The following is a 16,702-nucleotide window of genomic DNA, read 5'->3' as shown; positions in this document are numbered from 1 at the left end:
TCCAGAAAAAGAACCAAACAAAATGGTGACAAGCAATCTACTAGATGTAGAGTTCAATTATAAGCATGCTCAGTAAACTTAATGAGAACTTCAACAGCATAAAAAAGGGCATGGAAACCATAAAAAAGAACCAGTCAGAAATGAAGGCTACATTAACTGAAATGAAGAATAATTTAGAGGGCATCAACAGGACAGGAGATGTGGCTGTTGATTTAAATTGGCAAATTGGAATATAAAGAAGCAAAAAACAATCAGAATGGCAAAAGAAGCTGAAATCCCAAAAACATGAGGATAGCATAAGGAGACTCTGGGAAAAACTCAAGTGTGCCAATGTTTGCATCACGGGGGTTCTGGAAGGAGAAGAGAGCAAGAAATTGAAAAAATAATGATGAAAAACTTCTCTAACCTGGCAAAGGAAATAGATATACAAGTCCAGGAAGCACAGAGAATCCCAAATGGGACTCACAGATGGGTTCCTTTGCCGTGCAAAAACTTTTTAGTTTGATGTAGTCCCATTTACTTATTTTTTTCTTTTGTTTCTCTTGCCTCAGACTATATATCAGAAAAAGTGTTGCTATGAACAATGTCTGAGATTTTACTGCCTATGTTTTCTTCTAGGATATTTATGAATTCAAGTCTAACATTTAAGTGTTTTATCCACTTTTAATTTATTCTTATCTGTGGTGTAAAAATGTGATCTAGTTTCATTTTTCTGCATGTATCTGCTCAATTTTATTAACACTATTTATTGAATAAACTGTGTAATCCATTGAGTGTGCTTGCTTTTTCTGTTAAATATTAATTGGCAAAAAAAATATTAATTGGCTATGAAAATATGGGTTTATTTCTGGAATCTCTATTCCATTGATCTGTGTGTCTCTTTTTATGCTTGTACCATTCTGTTTTGATTACTATGGCATTATAATATAGTTTGATATCAGGTAGCATAATTCCTCCAACTTTATTCTTCCTTCTTAGGATTGCTGTGGCTATTTGGAGTCTTTTCTGGTTCCATATGAATTTGTGGAATATTTGTTCTAGTTCTGTGAAATACATCATTGGTATCTTGATATGAATCACATTGAATCTATAGATTGCTTTCGGTAGTATGGGCATCTTAATGATGTTAATTCTTCCTGTCCATGAACACATTATATGCTTTCACTCATTTGTATCTTCTTCAATTTTCTGAGTACAGATCTTTTATATTCTTGGTTTTTATTCCTAGGTATTTTATTCTTTTCAAAGGAATTGTACATAGGATTGTTTTATTAATTTCCCTTTCCAATAGTACATTATTGGAATATAAAAATCCAACTGATTTGTGGATATTAATTTTCTATCCTGCACAGAAGGTTTCTAAAGGCATACAAGCTCTATAATTTTATGTCTCTTTTATTATCCTCACAATTTTGAGAGTGATCATTTTTATTAATATCTTCATTTCTACTTGTATTTCTCTGCTTTCTAATAATGCTTTATTTAGTCAATGATTGATAGGTTCTTTCCCTCTAGATATTAGTTCATATAATAAGTGCAGCTTGGGCAAGTTAGAAAACTTGCTAGAAGTACATACACCAAAATATAGCAAGTGATTATTCCAGTATGGTAAAATTATTGGTTATTTTTAAACTTATGTCAGAATTCTTCATTTGACTTTACAAACATATTTTTTTGTAATTTTTAAAGTCATTCTTAAAGGATTTGATACAAATCAAATTTGTATAAAACAGAAATCACTAAATTCTAAGTAAGAGGATTTTTAAATTTTTCTGTGACTCAGTTAAATAGTATCTTCCAGTCTAGGTTAGCCTAACTATTTTAGTAACTGGTATTTATATCTAATTAGATAGCTTCTCTCAATCTTCAATTACCTCTTGAAAAAGAAAATATGGGGAGAATGTGAGATCTTGCTGCCTGGCATATGCATCAGTTTGGCTTAAATAAACTCTTACAAAAATTCAAAAAAAAAAAAAAAGAAAGAAAGAAAATATGCCTACATAAAGTAAAATTCAGGAAGAACAGCAGCAAACCTTACTATCAACATCTGTTTAACAGCCTGTATGGAATCTGGATGTGTGCTACTTAGGAAACAGGTAGTCTCTGCTAAAGCAGTAATGTGTGTTTCAGAAATGTGTGGGCAAATGCAGGGTGTGTCTAGTATATAAGATGAAAACAAGAGATTAGAAACTAGTTTTCTAAGTCATGTTTGTCACCACTCACTGGAGTGCAATTACTCTCATTATTTGATTTACCTAGTAAGTATCACCTATTGAAGGAGACAATACAGGTGTCTGGCTTATCTCTCATGAGTTTCCTCATCTGGCAAGGTATTATGCTGACAGTGTGGTCCTGTTTAAACACTATAATGGCAGTCACTGGAGAACTGGTAGAGTCACGGGTGTTCTCGTACCTGTCAACCCTCCAAGTGAGCCAGAAAAGTCACTTAGTCTAGTCCGAAGCATCAAGATCACCTCATCTTTAATGGAAAGGATAGTTTTAGTTGCCAGTGTTGCCACTACTAGCGAAATGGATATTATAAAAACCCACTGGTCAGTGACAATGGCAGTGTGAAAATTAATGTTCTTACCATAAAAAGCTTGACAAATGCAGGTGGTTCTATGGAAAGCTCTGATGCAAATGAAATAATCAAATAGCCCTTTTCAACATTATCTGTTGCCCAGTGTGTCATCATCTGGACATGTTCACGATTTTAATGATTATACTATTACAATTGTCCCAATTTTTTCTCCCCTTTATCCACCCTCCACCCAGCACCACACCCCTTAGTTCATGTCCTTGAGTTGTACATATAAGTTATTTGGAATCTCTGTTTCTTTTTTTTTTTAATAGCTCAAATACAACAGTTCATTTTTCATACAACAGTTCAAAGCAGATGTTCCTGTTCAACAGAGAACTTTCACTTATAAGTGATACAGGGATTCTGGCTTCTCCTATCCTATGATTTTACCCATTTCCTGGGTTCTTTTTTTTTTTCTTTAATATATTTTATTGATTATGCTATTACAGTTGTCCCATTTCCTCCTTCACTCCCCTCCACCCTGTGCCCCCTCTCCCACCCACGTTCCCCCTCTTTAGTCCATGTCCATGTGTCATACTTATGAGTTCTTTAGCTTCTACATTTCCCGTATTATTCTTGCCCTCCCCCTATTTTCAACCTACATTCTATGCTACTTATTCTCTATACCTTTTCCCCCTCTCTCCTCCTCCCACCCCTACTGCTAGCCCCCCCATGTGCCCTCTATTTCTGTGGTTCTGTTCCTATTCTAGTTGTTTACTTAGTTTCTTTTGGTTTTGCTTTAGGTGTGGTTGTTAATAATTGTGAGTTTGCTGTCCTTTTACTATACATGCTTTTTCTTTATCTTCTTTTCTTAGATAAGTCCCTTTAGCATTTCATAAAGTAAGGGCTTGGTGATGATGAACTCCTTTAATTTGACCTTATCTGAAAAGCACTTTATCTTCTCTTCCATTCTAAATGAGAGCTTTGCTGGATAGAGCAATCTGGGATGTAGGTCCTTGTCTTTCATGACTTGGAATATATCTTTCCAGCCCCTTCTTGCCTGTAAGGTCTCTTTGGAGAAATCTGCTGACAGTCTGATGGGAACTCCTGTGTAGGTTACTGTCCCCTTATCTCTTGCTGCTTCTAGGATTCTCTCCTTCATTTTTACCTTGGCTAATGTAATTATGATGTGCCTTGGTGTGTTTCTTCTTGGGTCCAACTTCTTTGGGGCTCTCTGCGCTCCTTGGATTTCTTGGAAGACTGTTCCCTTTGCCAGTTTGGGGAAGTTCTCCTTTATTATTTGTTCAAATAACTTTTCCACTTGTTGGTCCTCCCCTTCTGGTACCCCTATAATTCGGATGTTGGAACGTTTAAAGGTGTCCTCGATGGTCTTAAGCTTTTCCTTGATTTTTTGAATTCTTATTTCATCATGCTTTCCTGCTTGGTTGATTCTATCTTCCTTCTGGTCCACTGTGTTGTTTTGAGACTCAGATTCCTTCCTTTCACAGTTGGCTCTCCTCCGTGTGTCTTCCTGCATCCCTTTTATGGTAATCTGCATTTTTTCATGTAATTTGGATCCAAAATCAACCAGTTCCGTGAGCTTCCTGATCACCAGTGTTTTGAACTGTGCATCTGATAGATTGGCTATTTCTTGGTCACTCAAAAGGATGAGTCCTGAGGGACTGATCTGTTCTGCTGGAAACATGTCTTATGTCTTTCCCTGTCTCTCCTATTATTTTACTTATTTATTTATTTTTTCTCCGGTCTGGTCGCTCTTGTTACGGTGGGGGGCGGAGCCTTAGGTGTTCACCGGGGCTGGGCGCCCCAGTCGCTAGCTTGTGATGTTATATGTAGGGGCAGGGGCGGGAGCGGGGACAGGAGGGATCAATGGCGACCCTTCCGTTCTCCTGGAGTCAGACACTTCCCTGGGCTTCTGGGCCGTGAGCTCTGCCCTAGTCCACAATCGCTGCCCCACTGATTCCCCCAGCCGCTGCTTGCGTACTCAGGGATCACGGCTGCACCGCTGCGCTCCCGTGCCCCGGATTGCTGTGGCGCCGATTTTGCGCCAAATTTCCCCCGACCTACGCGCGCCTGCGACCCGTGCCAGCCCCGCTCCCGCTTGGCTAGTCATCCCCTACCAGTCTGGATGTACGGGTCTACTTCAACTTCTTGGCTGTCTGACTTCCATTTAGATAAATCCTCTGACAGTTCTGATATTATGACTGCAAATCATTGTTGTAAATTATTGTGGTTCTGTTCTTGGTTGTGCGAGGAGATACGGTGCGTCCACCTATTCCTCCATCTTGCCGGAAGTGGAATCTCTGTTTCCTATACTATTCTTAACCTCCACCTGTCTATTTTGTACCTAATATTTATGCTTCTTATTCCCTGTACCTTTTCCCACCCCATTCTCCCCATCACCCTCCCCATAATAACCCTCCATATGATCTCCACTTCTGTGATTCTGTTCCTGTTCTAGTTGTTTGCTTAGTTTTTTTTTTTTTTAAAAAAGTTCAGTTGTTGATAGTTGTGAGTGAGTTTGTCATTTTATTCTTCATAGTTTTTGATCTTCTTCAATTTCTTAGATAAGTCCCTTTAACATTTCATATAATAAAGGCTGGGTGATGATGAACTCCTTTAACTTGACCTTATCTGGGAAGCACTTTATATGCTTCCATTCTAAATGATAACTTTGCTGGATAGAGTAATCTTGGATGTAGGTACAAGATTGTCTTTCATGACTTCATACTTCTTTCCAGCCCCTTCCTGTCTGTAAAATTTCTTTTGAAAATCAGCTGATAGTCTTATGGGAACTCCTTTGTAGGTAACTGTCTCCTTTTCTCTTTCTGCTTTTAAGGATCCCTCCTCTTTAATATTTAAAGGTGTCCCCCAGAAGAGCACCAGTGGCATATGGGGAGAAACTGAAGTGTCTGGCATCAAGGTTAGTGCTAGGGACAGCTTCCTCCCAGAGAAAACTCTAGAGGCCAGGCAGCAGCATTGTCCCCTTCCTGAACCCTTCCCTACACAGGACCACAGAGCAGCAACACTATATTGTAGACTCCACCAACCTTGTTCACATGGGCTGCCCCGCCCTGGTGATAACCTAAGGCTCCACTCCATCCAAGTTACCAGTATGCTTTTCTACCATAGGCCACACTACTAAGGCCAGGAGTCAAATTATGTTACCTAATACATAGAAACAAACACAGGGAGGATGCTGAAGTGAGGAGACAAAGAAATGTGGCCCAAATGAAAGAACAGAACAAAACTCTAAAAAAAAAGAACTAAACAAAATGGAGATAAGCTACCTACCAGATACAGAGTTCAAAACACTGGTTATTAGGATGGTCAAAGAACTTATTGGGTTCTACAACAGCATAAAAAACACCCACACAGAAAGTAAGGTTACAGTAAGTGAAATGAAGAAAAATTTACAGGGAACCAGCAGTGGAGTGGATAAAATCAAGAATCAGATCAATGATTTGGAGCAAAAGGAAGAAAAAAAAAACATTCAATCAGAACATCAAGGAGGAAAAAGAATCCAAAATAACAAGGATGGGCTAAGGAGCCTCTAGAACAATTTCATATGTATCAACATTTGAATCATAGGGGTGCTAAAAGGAGAAGAGAAAGAGCAAGAAACTAGAAATCTATTTGAAAAAATCATGGGAGAAAACTTCCCTATTTTGGTGAAGGAAATAAACATACAAGTCCAGAAAGCACAGAGAGTCCCAAACAAGATGGACACAAAGAGAACCACACCAAGTCACATTATAATTAAAATGCCAAGGGGTAAAGATAAAGAGAGAATCTTAAAAGTATCAAGAGAAAAGCAGATAGTCACCTACAAAGGAATTTCCATGACTATCAGCTGATTACTCAAAAGAAATTTTGCAGAGTAAAAGGGACTGGCACAAAGTGTTCAAAATGATGAAAAGCAAGGACCTAAAACATAGATTATTCTATCCAGCAAAGCTATCATTTAGAATGGAAGGGCAGATAAAGAGCTTCTCAGACAAGGTAAAATTAAAGGGGTTCATCATCACCAAGCCCTGATTATATGAAATGTTAAAGAAAAGTATATAAGAAAAAGAAGAAGATCAAAACTGTGAACATTAGAACAGCAACAAATTGAGAACTATCAATGATTGAATCTAAAAAACAAACTAAGCAAAGAAGCAGAATAGAAACAAAATCATAGCTATGGAGATCATTTTGAGGGTTATCTGTTGGGAAGGGGGAGAATGAGAATGGGGGAAAATGTGCAGGGATTAAAGAGTACAAATTGGTCAGTATAGAATAGACAGGGGGATATTAAGGATAGTACAGGAAATGGAGTAGCCAAAGAACTTATATGCATGACCTATGAACATGAACTAAGGGGCAGGGCAGTGCAGGAGGTAACGGCAGGTATCAGGTAGAAAGCAGCAAAGGGGGAAAAATTGGGACAACTGTAATAGCATAATCAATAAAATATATTTTAAAATATTTGTGATCCCTCCTACTTTGTTCTTTCTCAAAATTGCTCAGGCTGTTCAGGTTCATTTATGGTTTCTGAAATTTTTACAATATTTGTTTTTTTTTTTATTTCCTCAGTTGTCACATTTATTCAGTTTTCTATTCCTGGATGAAATTATCCTCTTGGCTACTATTTGCAGTAACTCAAATTCTGTTTATTCTTTTCAGATAATCTAATGCCATGTGTTATAGTTTTCCTTATTGCTTCATCTAATTTTTTTAAAGTCTTTTTTTAAAAAAGATTTTATTTATTTATTTTTAGAGAGGGAAGGGAGGGAGATAGAGAGAGAGAGAGAGAAACATCAATGTGCAATTGCTGGGGATCATGGCCTGCAACCCAGGCATGTACCCTGACTGGGAATTGAAACTGCGACACTTTGGTTCGCAGCTCGCGCTCAATCCACTGAGCTACGCCAGCCAGGGCTTCATCTAATTTTTAATAAATGATAAGATACATACTATTAATCTGTTCAAAGTCACTAAACAAATATCCTCAAGTGTATTTTGTTAATTCCCCAAATTTTCCTTTGCTCATGCATGTTTTAGCTATATAACTTCTTTCTCTTCTCATGAACTTGGCCACATTGCATTTCTCTGCATCATCTATACCACTGCACTGGTATTCTGAGTCATGTGAAAATAGGCATCCTCCTGTTGTGATCACTGACTGGCAGTGACTGCAGAACGCTTCAGATGGCTCATCGAAACACGAGAAAAACATACACAGAGACAACCAGGTCCTGTGGGGAAATAGGGACAGAATGGCCACTATCTCTACTGGGGAGCTCCATGGCCATCCTCCCTAGGGGAGAGCACCCCTAAGGGAGAGCACCTCATTCTCCCACACAAGCAGGCTTTTTATTGGGTTCATTTGCATAAGAATTCAGGTAGAGCTCATTACTCATTGCCAGGAAGTAAGGATCAAACAATAGATAATAAGGAAGTCTGAGGGCCTATTTTGAGTCAGGGTCAAAGGGCTGTAAAAAAACTTTGAAGAACAAACTTATTTCTTCCTTGGACCCTTATCATTCAATTGAGAGCATTCTAAACAAAGCAGGTTTTACAGGATTTTACATATTCTTTCTTAGGTCTGATCACCCATGGAACCCACCCTTTCCAGCACAGAGCTGCACCACCCTGTCATTGTTTCAGGCTTAGGTGGAGCAAGGGAACTAAGGCAACCAAGAGATAAGGAGATTTTCTCACAGACAATGAGGACTCAGGCTCTGTCAAAGCCGAAGGGTGAGGGTCCATCACCCCCTTTTGCTGTAGCCCCCAAAGTCCTTCCTTGGGGGCCTCCCACATGATCGTCCCACGTGATCCCACATGATCATTCCCCCCTTTGGGGAATCTTACCCATCATTGGCTAACTGACCAAGCATTGGGGGCCAGTTATGGATGAAGTAGCAGAAGCAGCGCTCCTGCCAGGGAGATAAGCTTTTGTCTCCTTGGTGGCTTATGGTCCAAGGTCATTCCCTCAGCCTTAGCCTTGGTGGGAGTTACAGCTTCTGATACCAGGCAGGGTTGTTCCCAACATCCTCCCTATTACCTGTGTAATATTTAAACTCCAGTTGCCCATCTCCCTTCTTTTGAGTTCAAACACCACATGTGCCTGAATTAAACTGACTGTAGTTGATTTTAAGCTGCAATTCCTGTCTATAACAAGTAGTTCCCAACTCTTGAAACTAACAGTCTTGACTAGAAGCTGACAGTTCTCATTCCTGCTGAACTTAATATTTTACATTTATATAAACTCAAAAGACAAAGTAATTCCTTTTTTATTAGTGGGATCTCTTTTTCCATTGATAACAAAATATAATAATTTAAACAAAATGTATTTGTACCATACCTCAGAAAATAGATTAGATTCCTCATAGAGCCTCATAGGCAGGGGAAAAGTAGGAAAATATTGCTGCAAAGAGACTACCAGCCATTTTAAGGGATTTACCAGACCATTGCTGGTATAAATTACAAAGACAATGTTAAACTATACCTAAAGGAGCAGCCAGGACATTTAACATTATAATGATAGGTGGGGTAAATTTGACTCTTTGCACTTATAACTTGGACTTATGAGAACTATAGCATCCTTTAAACTTGCCCAGAGATTTGAGATCAGTAGTCATCCAACAAGTTTGATGGAAGTGATAGAAGAGAAAAGTTTCAGAGCCAAGGAATTATTTTGATAGAACGTTAAATCCTGCCTTAGAATCAGGGAAAGTTAGATCAGGAAGTTACGTTAGAGATTATTTTTATTATCACTTTTATTTTACTGTGAAAAAACTGAAAGCCAAAGCAGTTAAGGGATTCACTTAAGGTCTTACATTCCTGGTTAGGGACAGATTCAGAACTAGAACTACATAATCCTGACTCCATTTCAGTAGTCTTACAGTTGGATAACAAATTTGAAAACCCATATTTGAACCCATGTCCCCAAAATTATCCTATGCTCCTTTCTCTGAAAATTAAGCAAACAGGCTAGAATATTTTGAAAAGAGAACACTGCTAATAAGGTAGGAGGAAATTCCTGTACAGACTTGCTAACTGAAAGCAAGTATTTGGCTTCCCCATGACAAAGAAGGGTCCTAGTCCTGAGATTGGAGTTGAAAACCGGTTGTGTTGCCAGGCTGAGAGCAGGCAAACTGTTTGGGAAGTAGTAGACTGAGAGTAGGCCTGAATAAATTACAGAAAATTGAATTTCAGAGGTGTCTCACAATCCTGGGAGTTATTTTACTTGCTTGCAATTAATGAAGTACCTCAGGCATACAGAAAAGAATAGACATGATGAACCCCTCTGTAACCCCACCCTGTCCCATATCCTTCCCTGCCTCCTGAATTTGGCACTTATATTTCCATACCTGTTCTTATGATTTTCTCATATATAAATGTATCTGTAAGTGATGTTTAGTATTGTCTTCATATTTTTTTATTGTACATAGAGTACACATTGTAGAGACTGTGTTGTAATATACACTGTGTATGTATTCATTATATATAGTATATATTTCAGTTTTATTATGTATCTCTTTCTTCAACGTTCTTACATTTTTTTCTCAACAATGTTTTAGACATTTATGTCATATCCATTTAACCTATGGATATATAAAATAGCTTCAGTTAATTTATGTTAACTATTCTATGTTATTCCACTAGAAGTTTTCCCTCATTTTCTAGTTAACACATTTTTATTCTTCAATTAGTGAACATATAGTGAGTTTCCAAGGATTTTGTTATGTTTTGCTTGCTATATTTTTCAACCTTCTATTATAAACATTTTTATAAATCCCTTTTTTAATGCATGAGTACAAGTTTCTCTACTGACACTTATGAGGTCTTAGTATATGCATATCTTCAACTTGACAAAAATATCAAAAATTACCAGCAAAATTTGAAAATGTCCAACACTAGCACTGTATATTTTCAAAGTTTTTTAAACTTTTAACTAATCTGAACAGTATAAAATAGTAGTTCCCTTTTACCATTTAATAAAATGCTGTTATTTTTTAATTTCCCTATTCCTCATGGGGCTGAGTATCTTTCCACATCTTCACTAGTAATTACATCTCTTTTTCTGCCTGGGGCCACTTTTCAGATAGGCTGCTTATGTTTTGATTGATTTTTGGAAATTTTTCTATAGTTAGTGTATAAATTCTTCATTGGTTATATATAGCCAATTCCTATCTTCTCTCAGGCTAGAAATTCATTTTTCACTTTTTTATACTGGTACCTTTACAATCAATTTATCATTCTTTTAATTTTTTATGCAAATTGTTTCTTTTCTTAAATAAAATATGTCCCCACTCCATTTCCCTCAAGTTTTTTTAATTACTTATACTTTATTTATTTATTTTGTTGTTTTTCAAGTACAGTTGTCTCCATTTTCACCTCATCATGGCCCCTTGCCCCACCCATCCCTGCTTCCCACCCTCAAACCTACCCCTTTGGCTTGTCCATGTGTCCTTTATACATGTTCCTTGATGGACATTCATCTATTTTCCCCCATTGTCCCTCTTCCCCATCCCCACTGGTTTCTGTCAGTTTGTTCTTTATTTCAATGTATCTGGTTATATTTTGCTTGCTTGTTTGTTTTGTTTTTTAAAAAGTTTCTCTGAGGGTGAATCCCAGGACTCTGCCTTTTAACAAGCACCTTAGGGTGACTGGTCTAGATGAAAATACCAAATACATTCACATAAAAATTAAATAGCAGTACTAGATAATTATGATAAACTCTAATTGTGGAGTAAAGATAATCAGTCTCACAGGATTTCACAGGAAAGATGAATAGAACCAAGGAAGAGAGTGTTGTGGTTTGGCAGGAACAACTCAGGCAAAGGCACGCAGTCAGGAATGTGAAGAAGAGGGCAGGTGACAGAGGACAATGGCAAGTAAACATATCCAACTAGAATACAAAGTTCTTGTTTAAGACTGAAATGGAAAGGGGTGACTAAGGACTCTCCTATGGACTGATCTGAGTGACTGGCCAAGGAATATTTCTGAGTCAAGGAATGACATGTCAAATACAGCTGTCTAGCAACTATGTATAAAGCGTGAAAGAAAATTAATCTGGAGGCTTACTTGCCTGGGCTAGAGAACCACGGACAGGCAGAAAGACAGAGCCCTCTTTTTCTGGCAGATGAAAATGTCCGCATCCTAATTCCCAGAACCTATTACCTTAAGTGGCAAAATGGATTTTACAGTTATGATTAAAGTTAAGGACCCTGTGATAGAGAGATTATCCTGGCTTATCTGAGTGGGCTAAAACTAATTATATGAGTGATCATAGGTGGAAAACCTCTCAAGGTCATGACCACAGACCCAGAAAAATGACATTACTAGCTTTGAATATGAAGGAACAGAACTGAGAAGAAATATGGTCAATCTGAAAAGGCAAAGAAATAGATCATCCCCTAGAGCCTCCAGAAAGAAGGACACCTTGATTTTAGCCCAGTGAGATTCATATCAGACTTCTGACCTACATGTCATAAGAACATCTGAACCTATAGAGAGTTTTTATAACAGTTTATTTAAACCAAACTGATGACATGCTGGGGGAGAAAGATCTCAAACACTCCCACACTTTAGGGTTTTTCTTGTTTTGTTTTTAAATAATCTTTAGTCCTTTTATAAACTTACAATTTATTTTGTGTGTTGTGTCAGGTAGAAAACTAATTTTATTTTTTCCAAATTGACAACCAATTGTTCAGAAACATTGTCTTGAAAAATACCATCCTTTTCCCAAACAGGAATAATGCAACTTTTGGCCTGGATTCTCCATTTGTCTGTTCAGTTATTCTTTATTCCTATGTCTTAACCTATCATATGAATTATTACACCTTTATAGTAAATTACTGTCAGGAAAGTGAGCTCCTTATCTATCAAATGAACAATATAGATGCTAGCTATAACTGAATTCTCTCTCTCTCTCTCTCTCTCTCTCTCTCTGTCTCTGTCTGTCTGTCTCTCTCTCTCATCCCACCAAAGAGGATGTATACTGCAGCGCAGAAAACCCAAAAAGAGACTATAGGGTGTACCATTAGGGCTGTAGCTGAGTGGTAAATTTAAAATCCTAGAAATAGACATCAGTATCCCACACAAAGGAACTGTTCTCTGTGTATCAATCTGCAAGGACCTTCAAAGATCTCCAAGCCCAGGCCTTGGATGCCCACCAATTAAACCCTCGGTGGTCAGTCAGTATAACTAAGTACAACAGTGGCAACCAGCAGAGATTTCCAATATCTCCTAGTGAAGTAAAAAGACATTTGCTCTGAAAATGAAGTTAAGAAAGCAATTGCATTATGATACCTTTAAAGGAATAAAATACTTAGGAACAGAATTAACAATATAAGAAGAAAACCTGTACACTAACCATTGTTGAAAGAAATTAAAGAAGACCTAAATAAATGGAAAGACATTACATAGTCATGGATCAAAACACTTAATATTGTTAAAATACTCCCAAAATTGATCTATGGATTAATTTTATGGACTTCTTATTAAATCTCAGCTGCCTTTTTTGCAGAAACTAACAAATAGATCCTAAACTGCCTATGGACGTGCAAGGATCCAAGAAAGGCCAAAACAATCTTGGGGAAAACAGAATGAAATTGATGGTCTCATACTTTCTGGTTGTAAAACTTACTACAAACTTACAATACTAAAAACAGTGTGGTAGTAGACTAAGGATAGACATATAGACCAATGAAATAGAATTGAAAGTCAAAAAAGAAACCCATACATTCATGCTCAGTTGATTTTTGACAAGAGTGCCAAGGAAATTCAATGGGAAAAGTGCTGTTTTTTCAACAAGTGGTTTTGTGACATTTGGACAACTACATGTAAAGAATGATGTTAGACCTCCTACTTCATACCATATTTAAAAGTTGATGTGAAACTAAAACTACTCTACAAAATGAAGTCTATTTAAAAGGGTAAAAAGGGGTGGGGGAAGGCTCAAAATAGATTTTTATCTATTAGATTTTTATCCAAAAATAGATTTTTATCCAAAATGTAAGATCTAAGCTATAAAACTTAGCTATAAAACTCCATAAAAAATCCATAGTCATAAATGTTGATGTCATTTTCCAGGGATTAGGTAATGGTTTCTAAAGTATGACATCAAAAGCACAGGCAACAAAAGTAAAAAAATTGAATGACATCAAAGATTTAAATTTTTGTGTCCCATAGGACATTGTTAAGAAAAATAAAGAGACAACTCACAAATTTCATCATGTTTTTATGATAAAAACTCTCAGCAAAGTGGGTATAGAGGACACATACCTCAATGTAATAAAGGCCATATATAACAAAACCACAACCAACATCACACTCAATTAGCTAAAACTAAAATTGTTTCTATTAAGATCAGGAACAAGACAGGGATGTTTGCTTTTACCACTTTTATTTAACATAGTTTTGGAAGTCCTAGCCACAGCAATCAGACAAAAAGAAGAAATAAAAGGCATCCAAATTAGAAAGGAAGAAGTAAAACTGTCACTATTTGCAGATGACATGATATTGTATGTAAAGAACCCTAATGGGCCCACTACTAGAAATGATACATAAATTTAGTAAAGTAGCAGGATACAAAATTAATATTCAGAAATTGATTGCATTTTTACTGGGTTGGCCAAAAAGTCCATTTAGGTTTTTCTGTAAAATAAAAGACACATTTTCATTTTCAACAGTAACTTTATAGATATGGGTATTTTGAGCATGTCAGCTATCTCCTGTGTGGGATAACATTGATTTTTCTCAATCAACGATGTGATCGCTATCAACTTCAACTGGTCTACACAATGGTGGAGCATCTTCCAGTGAGAAATCTCCAGCATGGAATTTCACAAACCACTTTTCACACTTTCCATCAGTCACAGCACCTTCTCCATACACTGCACATTTTTTTTTGCATTTCTGTTGTGTTTTTACCTTTCTTGAAATAATGAAACATAATATGCCAAAATGTTGTGTATTTTCTTCCATCCTCACTATTAAGTGGCAACACAAAAATTCACCAATTTTGATAAGTTTTTTCTAAATGCACACTGATATGACAACTGTCATAACACAATCTAACAAAATTGTTTTGAATGAAGTTAAAGATGACTAAACACTATGAAAGCCAACTTATGGAATACAAACAAACTTTCTGCCCAACCCAGTATATGCCAAAATGAACTATCAAAAAGAGAAACTATGAAAATAATTCCTTTTGCAATTGTACCAAAAATTAAAATAAAATACAAAACATCAATTTAACCAAGGAGGTAAAATACATGTACTCAGAAAATTATAAGATCCTGAAGAAAGAAATTGAAGATAATACAAATAAATAAATAAATATATATATCATATTTGTGGGTAGGAAAAAATAACATCATTAAAATTTTCATAGTACATATAGATTCAATGAAATTCCTATCAAAACACTAATGGCTATTTCACAAACTAAAACAAATAATACAAAATTTTACATGGAACTATAAAAGATTCCGAATAGCCTCAGCAATATTCAGAAAGAAGAACAAACTTTGAGGTATCATGCTACCATATGTGAAATAATACTACAAGGCCATAATGATCAAAAGAGCATCAGTCTGGCATAAAAACAAACATACATCAATGAAACAGAAATACAGAGGCCAGAAATAAACCCATGCCTATATGGTCAAACTAATATTTGCCCCAAAAGGTAAATACATACAATGGGGTAAAGATGGTCTACTCCATAAATGGTGCTGGGAAAAATTGGACAAGTACATGCAAAAACAATAACATCTAGACCAATTTCTTTTGCCATATACGAGAATAAATTCAAAATGGGTTAAAGACTTAAATGTAAGATCCAAAAACATAAAACTCTTAGAAGAAAACATAGGCAGTAAAATCTTGGACATTTCTGTTAGCAATATTTTTTCTGAAATATCTCCTTGGGCCAGAGGAATAAAGGAAAAAATAAATGTGACTACATCAACCTAAAGACTTTTTGCACAGCAAATGTAATCTTTCACAAAACAAAAAGACAATCTACTGAATGGAAGAATATATTTGCTAATGATATGTCTGATAAGGGATTAATATTCAAAATACATAAAGAACTTATACTACTCTATACCAAAAAAAAACAAATCCCAATTAAAATCTGGGCAGAGGGCCTGAATAAATACTTGTCCAAAGAAGACATACAGATGACCAATAGACATATAAAAAGAAGCTCAACATCAATAATGGTCAGAGAAATGCAAATTAAAACCATCATGAGATATCACCTCAAATCTGCCAGAATTGCTGTCATCAATAAATCCACAAACGACATGTGTTGGTGAATCTGTAAAGAAAAGGGAACCTTCGTGCACTGTTGGTGGCAATGAAGATTGCTGCAATCATTATGGACAACATTATAAAGTTACCTCAGAAAATTAAAAATGAACTGCCTATGACCCATTGTTTCCACTTCTGGGAATTTACCTGATGAAACCCGAAACACTAATTCGAGAGAATATATGCACCTGTATCTGTATTGCAGCATTATTTACCATGGCCAAGATATGGAAGCAACTCAAGTGCCCATCAGTAGATGAGTGGATAAAAAGGCTGTGGTACATATATACAATGGAATATCAGTCATAAAAACATTGAAATCTTACCATTTATGATAGTATATGGATAGACCTAACAAGTATTATTCTCAGTGAAATAAGTCAGTCAGAGAAAGACAAATATCATATGATTTCACTTACATATGGAATAAAGAACAAAATAAACAAGTGAAATTGAAACAGACTCATAGACACATATGGTCTGGTGGTTGCTAGAAGGAAAGGAAGTTAGGGGACCAGGTGAAAGAGGTGAAGGGATTAAGAAGCACAAATTAGTAGTTGTAAAATAGTCACAGGGATGTAAAGTTCATCATAGGGAATAATGTATATATTATTCCCTCTATATATTATATTAACATGTATTAATAAAATATATCACTCCCTATATATTTATTTATATTCTATATTATATTTATATTATATTTATTGTAGTAATATACATTGTTCCATATATTTATTGTATTTGTATATAATATATTAATGTATTGGCAATATATATTATTCCCTATATATTATATGTATAATATATATGTATAGAGAGAGAGGAAGAAAGGAAGAAAGAAGAAAG

The sequence above is a fragment of the Phyllostomus discolor genome, chromosome 4 (genome assembly GCF_004126475.2).
Source record: "Phyllostomus discolor isolate MPI-MPIP mPhyDis1 chromosome 4, mPhyDis1.pri.v3, whole genome shotgun sequence".
In the NCBI taxonomy this organism is placed as follows: domain Eukaryota; kingdom Metazoa; phylum Chordata; class Mammalia; order Chiroptera; family Phyllostomidae; genus Phyllostomus; species Phyllostomus discolor.
Note: the sequence above shows the minus strand (reverse complement) of the source record.